The sequence below is a fragment of the Schistocerca americana genome, chromosome 8, assembly GCF_021461395.2.
Source record: "Schistocerca americana isolate TAMUIC-IGC-003095 chromosome 8, iqSchAmer2.1, whole genome shotgun sequence".
NCBI classification, from domain to species: Eukaryota; Metazoa; Arthropoda; class Insecta; order Orthoptera; family Acrididae; genus Schistocerca; species Schistocerca americana.
In genome coordinates, this window is record NC_060126.1 from 456,884,937 (window position 1) to 456,902,010 (window position 17,074).

Below are 17,074 nucleotides of genomic sequence, written 5' to 3' on the forward strand. Positions count from 1 at the left end.
CGAACTAGTGCAATACAGCTAGCGCCAATACTGCCAGCTAAATAAAAGATTATAACTACTGAAGGCACTAACTAATGATAGGCATAGTTAGCAAATGAAAGATTTTGATAGAGAACAAACAATGTGTTTACCTTAATAATGTTCAAAAGTCTATATATATATATATATATATATATATATCAGTTCATGATATCCAGTATTACAAATTTACTCTTTCTGATGGACAAACGTCCAGATCGTCCGCTTTCAAAACTCCGCCATCTCTCTCCCCACATCCACCACTGCTGGCGGCTCACCTCCAACTGCGCAACGCTACGCGCCGTTAACATCCAAATGCCCAACACTACAGTGCCAACCAGCCACAGACTGCACACAGCAAAGTCAGTGATTTTCATACAGAGCGCTACGTAGCGTTACCAATATAAAAACCGAAGGTGCCTTCCTTCTTCGTGGTAATATGTCAATACTGGGTCGCGCACCCTTCACGTGCAACAAAGACGCTCCTGTAGCGTTTTCCAACGGGAACTGTTTCATCACGCACCTTACAGCCCGGACTTGGCTCCCTCTGATTTTCACATCTTCTCTCACATGACCCACTGGCAATGAGGACAGAATTTTTGTACAGTGAGCTGCATACCACCTTAGGGAATCAGCGGAAAGTACGGGCGGCTGTCTTCTTTGACGAGGACCTTGGAAAGTTAATAACAGGCTACGACAAATGTCCAAGTCCGAGAGTCGACTATGTAGTTGGAAGCCGTAGTTAAATGTTGCAGATGAAACATTTTTGTTTCCTTTTCCCGGCCAATCGAGGCTAAAAAATGTATAAAAAAACATAATTCAATATTTCTGGTAGCTAAAAATGTTTGGATTTGGGGAAGTTGGATGGTAATATCAACTGCGCGGCACAACAAAACTGCAGCAAATTTTTTTCGTGTTCCTAGTGCGTCAAAAACTGGTTTAGGAAAATAGTGTGGTACTTGAATGTGACAAATATTACGCAGTTTTTGATAAGCTTGCATGCTTGGAAAACCAATACGTTATTTTCTTTTGAAGAGCGTGGTCATGGCTGTTTACAGGAGAACTAGATAACCTGTTTCATGAATAGGCCGGAAAAAAAATACTGTCCACTTTCTCAATATTGCTTTTAAAAGTGCAATGTCATACATTGGAGGTCCTCTGCAATGTTGCTTGATTCCGTCATTCAAACTATGAAAGTTCTGTTCGGCTGTTTAACAGGATGTAACATCTACAAAGGAGAATCACGTTGATGCATATCCGAATGCAGTTAACAGAATGCCATGGCTAGCATTCGAAACCGTTGGAAAGGAAGCAGTTCCATCCAGTCTGAGCGGGTGCTGGTACTGGACGTGTAACCAGCCTGGCAGAAATATGTAGAAGGTGTTTCGACGTCTTTGCGTCAAACATCTAGGGGCGGTAGATCACTTCACGAGGAAAAAGTTTTGATATTATAAAATGTTCGCTGACTCTTCCTAGTGACGATAGCTCTTTTATTGTTTCTTTTTCAATTTTTTGGCATTCGGGAAGTGCCCATTCAGCGAAGTCAATAGTGTAATGTCAGTTATGTGGATACGAAAGTAAGGAAAACGCCCAGCCCCACGCGGAGAAAATCTCCGGCCTGCCCAGCAATCGAACCCGGACCCTTCGCTTGGAAATTAGACTTGCTGCTCGCGCCGCTACCGAGGCGGACTTACGTGTTGTCTGAGACGTTATGAACGTAAGAAGCGCCGGGGCATAGGCACTCGGCGGCGTTCGTTAGCAGTGAGTACTGCTTATCACGCAGCAGTCTACCCTCTGTAAAATTCAGTAGCGCAAGCATAAACGACCCCCCTCCCCTCCCGATTTACTTCTAAAACACCTCTCTCCTCTGGGACACACTCATTTTTAAAGTTTTCTGGTTCAAAATTACTTGGGGAACATCACTAAACATTTTGTCTCTAACAAAATTTGTCCTCCACGATTTGATCGATCACCCCTAGGCGTTTGTTCCAAAGTCTTTGAAATAGCTTGTAATAGCGAAGCATCCTGCAGAAATGATTGAAGTGCAGTGTGACTTCCTACACCTACAAACAATTAGCTGGCAAGTAAGTAATTAAATTCACCGCACTCAGTGATAGGCAGAAAGGGCTCCGGAGTGCGTAGGGGCCTTTTGTGTTTAGTGTTGTTACCAGGACTGGCAGGATATAAGTATAAGGAGCACGAAAACTGTAAGATGTCGAGTGATCACTGTGAGCGACACGGAGATGCCACGTACTTATGTGAGACAGTATTATCAGTATCGGACACAATTTGAAGGAGGCCTCATTGGGGTCTCCATATACATGGCTCGTCGACTACTGCGATATGCAGATCTGTGCTACGTTCAGATGTGACAGTGGCCGATTGTTGGATTGCGTGGGAACGCGAGAGCAAGCATACTCGTCATCAAGCTTCCTGCCGACCTCATCTGACCACCAAAATAGGGGACCCATCGACATATATCATAACCTCTTCACATATGAACATGTCATCTGAGAATTAATGGACTCTCTAACCACCAAGCCACTCTCACACTGTTAAACCACCTTTAGATATTACAAAATGATTCTCTAAACCACACACGTACAGTGATTACGTTGGAATTAACTATCGCCTGCTTCTAATATTCTTAAGATCAGAGAACGTGCGTTATTACGAGGTGTGGCTATAAAATAATGGTACTATTTCAAAAACATCTGTATTTAGTTGTCGTTACCTTTAATATACTCCCCTCCTCTATCACTTCAACGCTCCATGCGACTTTTCAGTTGTTGTAGCACTCCGTCTTCAGGCCACAAGTTGCCCATCGGGACCATCCGACCGCCGTGTCATCCTCATATGAGGGTGCGCATAGGAAGGGCGTGTGGACAGCACACCGCTCTCCCGGTCGTTATGGTGGTTTTCTTTGACCGGAGACGCTACTATTCGGTCGAGTAGCTCCTCAATTGGCATCACGAGGCTGAGTGCACCCCGAAAAATGGCAACAGCGCATGGCGGCCGGTATGGTCACCCATCCAAGTGCCGGCCACGCCCAACAGCGCTTAACTTCGGTGACCTGATGGGAACCGGTGTGTCCACTGTGGCAAGGCCGTTGCCCCATTAACGTAGGCACTGCTGGAAATCTTCCTCTGCGAGCTGCTTGATGAAGCGTGCCGCCTTTTCTTACACTGCTCCAACGGACTGAAATCTTGTTGCGTTTAATGCAAATTTGACCTTGGACCATGGATAAAAATTACATGGTGCTATGTCAGACAAATAATGTAGGTAGACTAAGACTAGGACGCTGCACTTCGCTAGAAACGTCTTAACAGACAATGCTGTATGAACCGGTGAGTTGTGTTGATGCAATATCATGACTTGTTCTTCCACATCTCGGATCTTGTTTTCTTATTTTCTCAAGGAGTTCAGCAAGAGCCTTATTAATAGTCTGACCTTCAGGAACCCAGTGAAGATACGCAATTCCACGAACATCGAAAGAAAACAACCATTATCGCGCTGAATCTTGATTTACTCATTCAGGCCATTTTTCGCTCTCTGTGAAGTTGGGCTCTCCCACTGCATGGATTGGCGCTTAGTTTGTGGATCATAAGTGAAAAAACAAGATTCGTCTCATGTTACCAGTGTCTCCATGGCACCATTTTCAGTGCTACTCAAAGTGTACAAACATTTTCACGGGCTTCTTTTTATTCAATTGTGAAAATTTTCGGCAGCAATTTCACGCACACTTTTGTCTTGTTAAAGTGGTTATGTAAAATTGGCCTTAAGCATTCTTCGTTTGTTCCCACAGTTTCAGGAGTCGTTCGAATACTCAACCGACTGTCAGATCACATTGGAGTCAATATTTTCATCAGTTTTTGATGGTGAATGGCGACCCGGGCATGAGTCATCTTTAACGTCTTCTTGGCCATCTTGGCGCCTCGTGAACCACTCAGATCTTGCGTGGTTGATAAACATTCTTCGCCATACACTTCTTCTAGTGAAAGACAGGTTTAAGTAACAGTTTTTCCAAGTGTCGGGTGAAACTTCTTGACAGTTCGTTGTTCTATTATTACAACTATCATTTTTTCGGTAAAACAAACTAACAGCTCTTACATAAAAGAAGTCAACGGCCACACGGATTTGTCTAAAAACACCAGAGATTCCGCATTCGACTGAGAAGGCATCACGTTTCATAGCTATTGATCGTTCATCTTTGGCGCATGTTTGCTTGCTCTGTGGCATCACCAGTCCAGTTAATTTGTGGTCAAACCTCGTACATTGTTTGCAGTAATTAAAGTGATTATAACTTATCATCTTTGTCGACATCTGTCGTAGTTTGGCACAACAGTTTTGGAGGATGAAATTCTCTTGTATGGATACAAAAGAGGATTCCGGATGTACTGATTTCATACGTCATATCAATAATATGCTGACGCAGGCTTTCGAATTCTATTCAAAAACATTTTATTCCGTATTTTTAAAATACGTTGAAACAGACATAATAAGGACACATCAATGAGTGCTTCCATCAACCACCTTCAACTCCGAAAACGCGCTGCTGCGTAACTAACAAGACAAGAAGAACAAAGATAATACATAACATGAGCAGAGGTGCATATCTTTAAATAAAAACACAATCATGATTAAACATAGATAGTTTATATTCACAGGAATTTATAAATGATTAGTAGTTTATGTTGCAAATTTTTTTTTCAGTTTATTTTCAAAAAAAATTACAGAAACATTAAATGCAATTATGATGGTTTCAAATGCAGTAATGAAAGTTTGAAATGTGTACCGTTGATAAAAATAGTTATTTTAGTAATAAGTAATTTAATAATAAATAATAAATCTTCTACCAAATTCATGTTTTAATAATGTTTACAAGAAAAATAATAGTATTTTAGTTACGTCACTGTTTTACGATTTGTGCATTAGTAGATCATCTTGTGAACTAATGTATAGCGGATTCTCCAGGTGCACTGACTAGTTCCATTATGACTGCCTGAAGCGTTCTCTGTCATCCCGCGCAGCTGGTGGCAGACTAGCTGCAACAGATTACAGAATCACCGTGCTTAGGCAGCCGTTGACATCACAACACAAAATGTTATATTTGTAGCAGAGCCATGACTGCAATGCATTGGCTGCCGATTAATAAGTGATGAAACGCAGTTATGCACTACCTCGGATAGCAATCATCGGCGAGATGGGCAGTAACTTGGAGAGAAGTCCCATTCTTCCAACACTTTGGAGAGGCACTGTGTGTTACTAATATCTTCACGGTGTGGAGAGAAATTTGGTATGTCGTCAGATTATGGCTGATAGTGACTGAGGAAATGCTGACGGTACAGTGGTACATAATGGACATGCTCCGCTGTCATGTGCTATCATTCAAACGATAAAGTGGTGGTACCATTTTTCAACAGGACCACGCTCGCCCACAGGTGCTGCATGTTTCAATGAACTGTCTGTGGCAATTTGAGGTACTCCAATGGTCAGCAAGATCCCAAGGCCTGTCGTTGCTAGAACGTGTTGGGGACTAGCTCGAATGTCAACTCCACGCCTTTGCCAATATGCAGGATATCAGAAACCAACTATTGTTGTGAGCCTGTTTGCCTTAGAAGAGGATACACTGATTTTATGAGACATACCCATCCGAGTCAATGCATACATCCAGATCAGATGAGACGCTAAGTCCTGTTGGTACGTGGACTCATACCACCATAGTCCTTGTAAATTTGTCTCATAGTATTCCCGGAAAAAACGTCACATACCCATTCAACCCAGAAAGTTTCATATCGTTTCGTTTTTGCAGGTCGATGGATTGACCTACCTTGCCAAGGAGAGCGTAGTTCAGCTGTAGAGAGGAGTCCAACACACCATGGAGACGCTGTGCCAATTCACAAATACTGTAACTGACCGCCTGGTTGTCGCGCCCAGTGAGCAGTCTAGATACTTACTCTCATAGGAGAAAGGCCGATCCTCTAAGTTAATGTGGAGATGGCTAACTGAATGTTGTGTAGGAACTATGCAACTAGGTCTGATGGTATATGAACAGAAGGCAAGGCATAAACAACATAAATATTTAAGATTGTTCTGAGCAGAAAGTGAATGAATCAATCGATGAAATTACTCTACTTCTGCCTATGAAGTTCTTCTGGAGAGAAGTATGCAGCTAAGTATCAAAGCGAGCAGAGCCAGAGCGAATACTACTCAAGTCCAGGCCCCAGGCATAATGTGCTGACGTCCCTCTTGGGACGACTGTGTGAATTGAGCTCCATTTCCAGCACCTTCATACTGTGTGGCAGGCCATGTAGACCCCTCATTGTTGGCACCTGTAGCTACCGTCCTCTGAGTCTTTTTCAATATACATGGTCACCACCAAGGCCTCATGGATTCTACAGGTGACTTCACGTGAGCTCTGTGTTGGCATTTTGCCATGCCCAGCTGCGCGCTACTGTCGGTGCTTTTTTATACTATATGGCACAACTTATTCTTTCTGGGTTCTGTTGTTTGCCTTCCTGGCGTTGGTGATCATAAATATGCGATATGATTTTGTTTTGTCATTCATATATTCATTTTTCTTTCTGCATATGTCCAATACCAACCACATCTCTTATGCCCATGACTGAGAAGGAAATCACTGGTTAAAAAAAAGAAAAAAAAGAAAGCCCGAACAGAACAGTACACAGCAAAAAATAAATTTTGCTTTAATGTCTTCTCTGGTATGACAGCACACTCACGCCCTCATCCACACGCTGCTACGATTGAAATCTTTAGCAAACAAGGAGATAGGATTGGTTAGGTGCCGGGTTACAAGAACTGTAAAACTGAAACTACACAAATCCTGAGTAGCAAATAAACGATACATAGCCAGTACAAATAATATTCATAAATTATCAACAGGGCTAAAATTTGATAAGCATGTACCAGACAACCTACACAGAATTGTTGTGGCATAGTTGGAACTGATAAACTCTTTAATTAAAATTGGGACTCACTCAATCCTAAAACAATATAACAGACATAGTTCAAAGAATACTAAAGCACAGGGGATTACTCCAAATGTTTATGCATTCTACACAATAAAGTGTTCACCAAACAAAACCAACAAATGCCGATGACTACAGCTTACTAATACCACTATGCCCATGAATTCTGTAGCCACAAATAGAAGAGAAAGTTCCAAGGCCATCTTCCACCAAACCTGAATGATGTGCTTCTCGGTTACATAAGTTGATAGAATAGAGGATCACAAACCTGCTCAGAGTCACGTTCAACTTCCGAGTTTGCTCGTAGCATTCTCCTGCCACATGGCTGACAACACTTGCCTCCTTGGATGGCCATTCTGTAGTTTCTGGTGGTAAATGGTTGAGAGCAAACTCATGCACAATGCTGTCAAGTCGGCGTGGCGGAGAGCATGTATGCCCTTTGGCGGTATGTGAAGCAGGTGGCTGCGTAAGTATACAGCCAAAGAGATTATACCACACTTTTGAGCTTATATCAAAGTTCCATATGGGTCAGTCTCCAACCCCAAAGGACAAATCTGTGGAGCGGGGGAAAAGGAGAGCGGGGTAATTCCCCTTTCCTTTCATTGGGCCCTGCTAGCCTCACAGTCATTAGAAGGAACAGTAACCTTGACCTGACAAAGATGAACCCTATGGACTTTAACAGTAACCAGATGTTTAATTACGACACTAGCCAGGGTGGCAATCGTTAGAATCTGACATTGTCCAAGAAAACGTGAAAATAGCTTAGCAGAAGTTTTCTCTGTGTCCTTGCCCTGAAAATTCTTTACGAAAACAAGATTTACAATCCTTAACGAGATAGACTGCCTATGGTCGTTATATCTCCGAACTTTCGCCTCGATGCAAAACGAATGTTATTAATCACGTTGCTCCAATTTCCTTCAATGGAGTTAGTATCAATTTCCTCATTGTTGGCTCCTGGGCTGGATACTGGAGAGTTAATCGGTGAAGCAAACATTAATTTTGCATGATGTTACCTTACGCTCTTCACGGGCAGTGGAATTAAAAGCAAAATTAAGCCAGCTGATCGATTTTTCTAAGTTATGTTGAAATTGTCTCTGACAAATAATCAGCGATGTTTTAAGGTTCTGATTAACATGCTCAGCAAACGATGGTTGAAGAAAGCATGGGATCGTGGTGTATGTGATACGGCACTACCAAAAGAGAATTTCATAAATTCCAATATAAAAACCAAAATAGCTTGTTTCAACTATTAGTGCATGAAAGTGGCCCTAAATAATCTTCATACCATTTGTCCACTAGCCTAACTTCACAACTACAGGGCAACAAACTAGAATTGGAATTGGGCTTAGAAAACTGACACTCCAAACATTCCATGACTCTGACGTCTGAATTAAGGGATGCAAAAATAAGGTACACTTTAGTCTTTATTATAGTCTTAAAAGTGCTCATAAACCTCATAAAAGGAACAATGAATGTTCTTAAATACTGTCGAGATTAACTCTTTGTGGTCACACACATTTAATTTCCCATCGTAGCAGGTACAACGCAGGAGACTGTTGTTAAGATAATACCTGGCTACTTGCTTGCCACTGAGAAGCTGAGCCTTAAGTCTCTAGAGCACATGACTTCATTCCTGCTGCTGCTGCTTCAAGTACTTGGAAAGTGACCGAATCTCAGTTAGTATACCTGTACCATATTGAAGTTTATCACCTGATCGCTTGACCTAAGCCCTCTCCTGATGACTACTAAACAAAGGACTCAGTGAATAAGCCAGTGGTTGTTAGAATCTTTCCTTTGTCTTATGGAAAATTGGAGAGCTAAAATTGGAACTGCCAGACATGCAATCCTGACAATCTTACGGAGTGTAGCCAGCATCCAACTTAGCGCAGGGTTATCTACTTCTCATGGGAGATGAATACGCTCTAGATAAAACAAATAAAGCTGTCAATGCTTCCATTTGGAATATGGAGTATTTAACCTCTGCCGCTGCGAGAGTCCTCAACAAACTCCATCATAGTCTTGTAACATGAGGTCAGTGACTCTATAATAGAAGGCGTTGGTCTGGAGAAGAAATTGATACTGCAAATCTGCAATGGTCAGCATGGGTGGCATTAGCCAGACCCTGCTTCAATGCATCAAAAGCTGAGTGCTGGGTATCTGACCACTGAAAGAACTTTCCTTTATGATGAAGTTGGTCAAAGGGGATGGCTAGTTGAGTGAAGCTCAGAAGAATCTGAAAAAAGTTAGCTATTCTGTTAAATTGTACAACTCCCTTCTTATCTCAGGGGGGAGGAAGATTATAAATGGCTTTTATGTACTCGTTATCAGATGTAACTCCACTGGCCGACCGAGCGAGGTGGCGCAGTGGTTAGCACACTGGACTCGCATTCGGGAGGACGACGGTTCAATCCCGCCTCCGGCCATCCTGATTTAGGTTTTCTGTAATTTCCCTAAATCGCTCAAGGCAAATGCCTGTATGGTTCCTCTGAAAGGGCACGGTCGACTTCCTTCCTCGTCCTTCCCTAATCCGATGAGACCGATGACCTCGCTCTCTGGTCTCATCCCGCAAAACAATCCCCCCTCCACTGGCCGAAATTAGATGACCTGGAACAGAAATCTCGGCACAGGCTAAATTAGCGGTAGCAGGTTCCACAGTTAATTGCATACCCCTAAAATGGGACAACTTCCGTCTAAGAGATTGAAGGTACTCACAAAAGTTCTTGTTGTAAACAACAACATTTCATGATGATAGGACTGCTGCACCACTTGACAATCCAAAGGGAACTCTGTTTAAAGCTTTGTTTCAGCGAAACAAGTTCCAGTCCTTGCAGGAAACAAAGGCTTAGCTTCATCAACAAGAGATGTCTGGTGGCAGGCGCGATTCATATCCAAAACCACGAAATAGCGAGTTAGAGAGAACCAAGTAAAGCTTATGTGAAGATCAGGCAAGGGCACCGACTCTGAACCTACCTTCTGGTTAAGCACTCAGTAGTTCATGTTGAGCCTGTAATCTCCGCCATTGCTTTTGGGAGCCAAAAACATTGGCGAAGCATACGAGGAGACCAAGGAATAATGACCCTTCTGTCAGCAGTTTATCAATAATCTTTCATAACGCGCGCACTTTTGGCAGTGATAATCGACAAGGAGAGTGACGCACGGAACCTGGTGGGTGAGATGGACCTGATATTCAGCTTTGTTGGTTACACCAGAACTTTCGGTCAGTAAATCCCAAAATTCACTCAACAAACTTAATAACTGATGAGCTTCGTTTCCCCCATATGTACAGTAATAACAGAATGAAGTTAACAATGTCTACATAATTGTTAGTACTTATCTGGATGATATTTAAAGGCAAACTTATTTCTAGAGTAATCTAAGAAAATTTCATATTTTCTATGAAATCACACCCCAATACTAAGTCAGTAGGCAGTTGTTTGGCGTCAAAGATTTTAAGCCTGAACTTTTTTTGCTGAAATTTCTCTAGTGTTCCCCAACAAAGATAATGACTGACAATTAACAGTCACAGCCAGTTTATCCACTGTTGTTAACGTGGAAAATTTGTAAATCAAGACAACCCTTGGGATACCACCCATAATTAAGCAACGAAATATTGCTGCCAGCATCAAGCAATCCGCAGACCGGTTCATGGTTTTGGCGTCACAGTTAAGGGGTAAGGAAGACTAACTGTTTACACTTAACTGGTTACACCACTTGTGTGGCCACGCTGTTCACCTTCCTCATACTTGTTTAATGAAACGTCGTACGTCAATACCTTTTTCACGTCCAACCCGTAATCCTGAGCGAACTGTCCAGGTTTATGAGACCTAAAACAATTTCCCCAGTCTCGCCCATGTTGGCTACTCTCGTGATATTGACTGGATGTTACTCTTTTGCTCACCAATATTCCTTTTCTGATCAGTAAAACTAACGCTCTGTATATGCCACGCAGCTTGATTCTAGTGAAGGGAACTATTAAGTTTATTAGCATGAACCATCCATAAACGGTCTTCCGGCGGCATCCCTTCAACTATATTACCATTGACCTGAATTTCGCTAACTTCAACCATAATGCTCACTGGAGCCGTCTATTAGTCTCAAAACAAAAGTTTCTTGTTGACCTTGTGCCCAAAAGTAATGTTTGTTAATTAACTCATTTCTCAGTAGTTAAACTGTCTGTTATCTTTATTGTCAAGTGCCACCATGTAAAATTTTCCAAGAAGAGTCATCATGACTTGGGATAATTGCACTGAACATAGTTACACGGTAGCTGAAATATATCTGCAATAGCCAGATTAAAAATTTACGACCGATATGAAGCATAATAACTGGTAAAGCATGCAAAGACATCTTAGACCTACTGTACAAATTTTGTTTATGAAACTATTATTTTAACAGTTTCGTTAGGTTACTTCAACGCTCCCCATTTAGATATCCATCGTTAATTTACGATGGTGAATTTATAAGGCCACGTTCTTGAACCATTTACGAAAGATATGGTACTAAAAACGGAATAAACTTACAGAGGCATTCAAAGCCTGCATGACTGCACCGCTAATTATACAATGAAAGACTAGAGACACTTCACATCCCAAACTAGTCGGTGAGTGATTGGACGGAACCCTTCGGCCCGCTTGTGGTTTTACCAATGGCTAGAATTTACTCGGGTTCTCGGAGAGATCTTTAGGCAAGGTATAACGATGGAGGTTGTTGTATGCTTCGCGCGTTGCTCCTATTGCGGACACAAGAGTTTCTACTAACTTCCACCTGCCAAAATTTGCGCACTCTTTTCTGAACCTAGAGTGCAGCAACCTCTGTTTTCTCAGCATTTTTCGAATTCTATTGTTAAACCACGGATGGTCCGTTCCATCCTTAAGCCACTTACTTGGCACATGTCTCCAGGGAATGATTTACAATCAATTCAAACTTTGTCCATAATCCTTCTACGTCCGTCTTATTGGAGCTAAACGATGTCTTTTCATGATCTAAGTGGGATCGTATCAACTACATATCTGCTTTTTCTAGCATAAACACTCTCCTGGCCTTCTTGAAGGGTTTGTTACTTTGAGTAACCACCGCCGCTATGGTGCCATCATGATCACTAATCCTTGTTTCCATACTGACACAGTCGATAAGGTCAAGCGTGTTTGTAGGTACAAGATTTACAATTGTTACATTCCGTTTGGATTGTTTAACAGCTTGTTAAAGGCAGTTTTCGGGAAACGTGTTCAGAAGCACTTCGCCATAATGTCTTTCAGTAGCACCTGCAATGAATCGATAGACGTTCCTATCTACACTCGGTTGGTTAAAGTCACGTACAACTAATATTGCATGATTTGAGTATTTCCGCGACACTGGCAGTAGACTTCACTTCGACGACTATAAAACTGTCACAGTGCTACCGAGTGATTGGTGAAGACATCCAAAGTTAAGTTGAGTTCACCTAGGCTTGTTGTATGCGCCCAAATAACTTCATTGTCACCTCAACAGAGACAATATTTGTATCAACTACCAAGAACTCTCCCCCTCCTATGGCGTCTAATCTGTCTTTCCAATAAACGTTCCATGGATCATTAAATATCTCAGAGTTTTCTATTTCAGGTTTCAGCCGGCTCTCGGTCCCGAAATTAATTTGAGAGCTAGAAATATTATAGACGCCTGTAAATTCGGGAACTTTGTTACGAATACTTTGACAATTTGCTGTTATCATTTTGACAGTCAAAGTGTATCTGCTTTGCACAGGATATGATTACGCCTTCTGTGTATCGACGGACAAGCGTTCGACAGAAGACCTCGAACTACCACCGAACCTAAAAGTCTCCCACGTACGCTCCACAATTACTCCGTTACCCGCATAGCTACTACCTGTGTGTAGTGCCCCCTGCCCGATATCGGGGAATCCAACAACTCTACACTCTATAACGCAGGTCCAAAAATATATCGCCAGCATCGTCATGACTGTCATAGAATCGACGGAGCCTCTGGTTGAGACTCCCAACTCGGCTCCAAACCAAAGGACCCCGATTGGCTATGGGTACGATACTGCAAATCGTGAGTTCTGCTTGCACCTCCCGAGCGAGGCCAGCAGTCTTCACCACTTCTGCCCGCCGCCTGTAGGTCACGAGGATGTCTTCAAGACACAGGCGCCAGGCGTCATTGGTGCCGACATGAGCAACAACCTGAAGACTACTGCACCCTGGACCCTCGATAGCCGCAGGCAGGGCCCCCTTTCCATCTCGGATGAGGCCCCCTGGCGGACACACCGACTGCACTTCGGAGCTCTTTCCAGCTCTGGACGTTAGCTTCCCTCATGTGTCTGCTGGGACCCTGATAAAGGAGGGACTAGCAGTCCCCACACAGGGTGAATAAGCGACGCTAATGATCAGCCTCCACATTCTCTTTCCTCCTCGAGCTTCACGATCGCGTAACAAGCCACCACTGACCCTGCAGTGAGCGCGGATCCCACACGTTGGGTACCCTGGAAGGTTCCTCGACAGAATAGCCCATGGACGAGCAAGCGACTATCTCCAGTGCCACCACACCCTGAGGCAGCAACCTGCCGACGGCTGACCGTCGGAGAGTCAACAGCTGTGGCTCTACAGTCTAACAACCCTACGACAACAAAGGTCAAAAATTAATTATGATTGTAGTGTTGCTCACGCTGCTAAATATTGCATTTTCGGGCAACAACAAAGTTATATTATGTGGCAGGTGTCATTAGAGAACAGTTATTAAAGTCATTTCTTGAAATAATGGATAAACTAGGCACTCATCTTTTCGTGTTTCCAACGCTGGTCTCGTTGTGAACAAATGGCTCAATAGTCGAAATTCTAGGTAGTGATGATTCCAAGCTCGGATGCAAAGAGGCCTAGGTGTTATTCTGCGATATTCAAAAGTTTTATAGACGTGTTTCATAAACCATTCTTGAAGATTAAACTTTTGCAAGTTAGCACAATGGTGATGTAAAAAAGTAATCAGCACTCCGAATTTAAGTTACCCTTCTTTTTTATTACTTTTGTTGCAACATCACTTCACAATATAAAACATACTTGAAAAGTCTTCCTCACTGTTCAAGTTCACATTTTATAAACTGACAACAATTGGCGTCTTTTCAAGATGACGACAAAGACTTGATTCTTTAATAACCGCTTACGCGCCCAAAAATCAGAGCTACAAGTACGTCAAAGATCATCGCGACAAAAGAAAGAATACACATAAGAATAATATCATTGCAATATAAACATGTATCAAGGAACCTCTACATTAATGAAATCAAATCTGAATGTTGTCACAGAAATGTGTTAACCATTTTACAGAATCACGGTAGAATATTGCTGGTATCGAGAGGTTGAGGTGAGGTGCCGCAATGGTTACGTACTTCAAGTACCTTACAACAGTGAAGCAGTTCAGCAAGTGTCCAACTGCTTGCTTCGACGGTTGTACTTCCTTAGCCGCGGTCCGAACTTGTGGAATAAACATTCTGCTGTACAGAACCTACGTACAAATGCAGCAGACAAAAATTTGTAGGTGATCGCTGCCGCTGGCAAGCTTAATTGCAAATTGCAGTGTCTTTGGATGATTTCCAACTCAATGTGCTCCACATTAATGTTCATATACATGGTACATACGTGTGCAAAACAAACGCTAACGGTTTCGGTACTCTCGTGTTGACGTTCGGCACTTAGTCGCTCGAGGCCGCAGTGAGCGATGCGACGCGGTCCCGTCTCGGGCGTCGGATAACGCAAGCGCGGCGACCCGTCGAAGCGCCCGCGGGCGACTTATCTGCCGCCGAACGAACACGGGAAAACTATTTGTCGTGCGCGTGAACACACGGCTAGACAAATTGCCCGCCAGCCCGTGAGTAATGCGATTGATATTGGTCGGCGCGCCCGCGCCCCGTCGCAGCCTAGCCGCCCCGCACGACGCCGGCTGTGCGGCCTGTTTCTCACTTCCAGCGAAAGCGTCGGGCGCCGCATCGCGCACCTAGGAGGCGAAGCTGTTCGTGCAAAACAGGACAGTTTCTGTCTGTCCTTCGAGAGAGAACTGCTTGGAACCCTCATTAGCCGTTTCTGTCCTCAGTCATGGAAATGAAACAGCAGACGCGCTCACAAAACCACCCACTTAACGGCGATGAGAGGCAACTTAAAGGAGCATCAGGTGCAGATATTTTACACGTCCTCGTATTAGTGATCTGAGAGAAGTGCAACTTTGAATGTTAAGACTCATCCGAATACAAAGGAAGAGATTATGCCAAAATTAATCCAATAATTGAGACTAAAATCTGACACGGGAAACGTCGATGAGCGAGAACAGTCATATATGGAAGGTAACTTCTTTCCAACTTGCTGAGCCCACCACAGTCTTAACTGTGCGTGAGGCCTTCTGAATGTCACAGCTTGGAAACAATACGACCAACCATGCAACGTATGCCGCCCCTGTGCCTGGAAGCCGTCAGGTCTCAAGTCAGTGTCGTCATTTAGCAGTCTAGCTGAGTCGCGCAGGAATTAATTTAACAAACACAAAACTTTGACATAGCTGCTAGGGTTCAGTGACCGGGTCAGAATTATATTAGAACAAATAAGCCCTCGGTCACAAATATTAAGTCAAAATTGACCAGGTTTCGACGTTACTATGAGCGTCGTTTTAGAATTCAACTAACTCTTCTAAAACATATTAGGTATATAATACATTAATAAAATTAAAGTTTGTACTGACTGGAAAGAGAGCAACCCTCGTTCACTCAAGTGTGAGCAGCCCTTAGCGGCTCGCCATCTTATTGACAACTATTCATGACGTCGCCTTTCCGGCTTAGACTTTTTTTAAATGTGACTTGTAAGTACTGCATCTCTTTCCAGTCAGTACAAACTTTAATTTTATTAATATATTATATATCTAATATGTTTTAGAACAGTTACTTTAATTCTGAAGACGACGCTCATAGTAGCGTCGAAACCTGGTCAATATTGACTTAATATTTGTGACCGAGGGCTTATTTGTTGTAACATAATTTAACAAACTTTGTGCTCAGGTGCAGCCGAGCGATCCATCCATATATTGTGTGCCGTCCAAGATGAGTACGATTAACTTAAGGCTACTAATGTGAACATCTGACCAATCTCCTTAATCCTAACCATCCCAGACACCCCTTCCATTACTGATATATTTTCTTGTCAAGATAATAATTCGAATAATGCGTTAATTTTACACCTTCGAGGCGGAGTCGAGTCTCGAAGACATGAAGTTTTAATATATTATTTCTGTACTTCTCACTCTGTTCGCACCAATTTTTGCAGGCAGGATCTACATACGTATACTGCTGAATGCAGCTGCAAAATTACATCATTATGCGACACACAGTTCACAAGATAAGACGCCGATGCCTGTGGGCGACTGCCCGAGTGGTATCTGCGCACGTCTCGCAGGTGTGAAACGTAGGATTCTATGTGCCTACAAAAACTGGTTAGTTGTAAGCGTAGGCTTCCGCGGCCGCTGTCACTGTCAATAAAATTCTGCAGTGCTGTTGACCGCATTGCCAATAGATAAAACTGTCCGACGTTTTGGCCACTATTGCAAACGGCCTTCCTCAGGTCTTTGTCCTAGCAGTCTAGCTCAGCACAAAGCCCTGAGGGACGCCGTTTGCAATAGTGGCCCAAACGTCGGACAATTTTACATATTGACGATGCGGTCAACAGCTCCAAGGAGTTTCATTGACACAAAAATTAGTTAAAATTAAATGCACTATTTCTATAGGCCTAAGGGTGTTCAGAGATGAGAGGAATCAGAATACTTTTGCGTCATTTGGAGCATTATGGAATCACCGTAAAATTTCTTATCTGTGACAGAAGAAGAATAATACTCTTATCTGGAAAGTAACAACAATGACGTCGTTCTCCATCGTCAACAAACAGAGAAGAAATTTGAATGGGACAGGGGTCACGTAAGAAAGGGGTGGGGGTGGTGCATGTCAGCATGCCACAGCATTTTGTTCTGGATGCGTTGCTTTTCTTGATGTATTTCAATGATGTGTCACTAAACGTGATAGATGACAGAAACAATTTTCTCCTTGGAGA

At 42.9% G+C, this 17,074-nt stretch overlaps 1 pseudogene; it reads right to left on the reverse strand.

Moving 5' to 3' along the window:
• Positions 1 to 3,014: 3,014 nt before the first annotated feature.
• Positions 3,015 to 3,132, reverse strand: LOC124546043 (annotated as a pseudogene).
• Between the last annotated feature and the right edge of the window lie 13,942 nt (positions 3,133 to 17,074).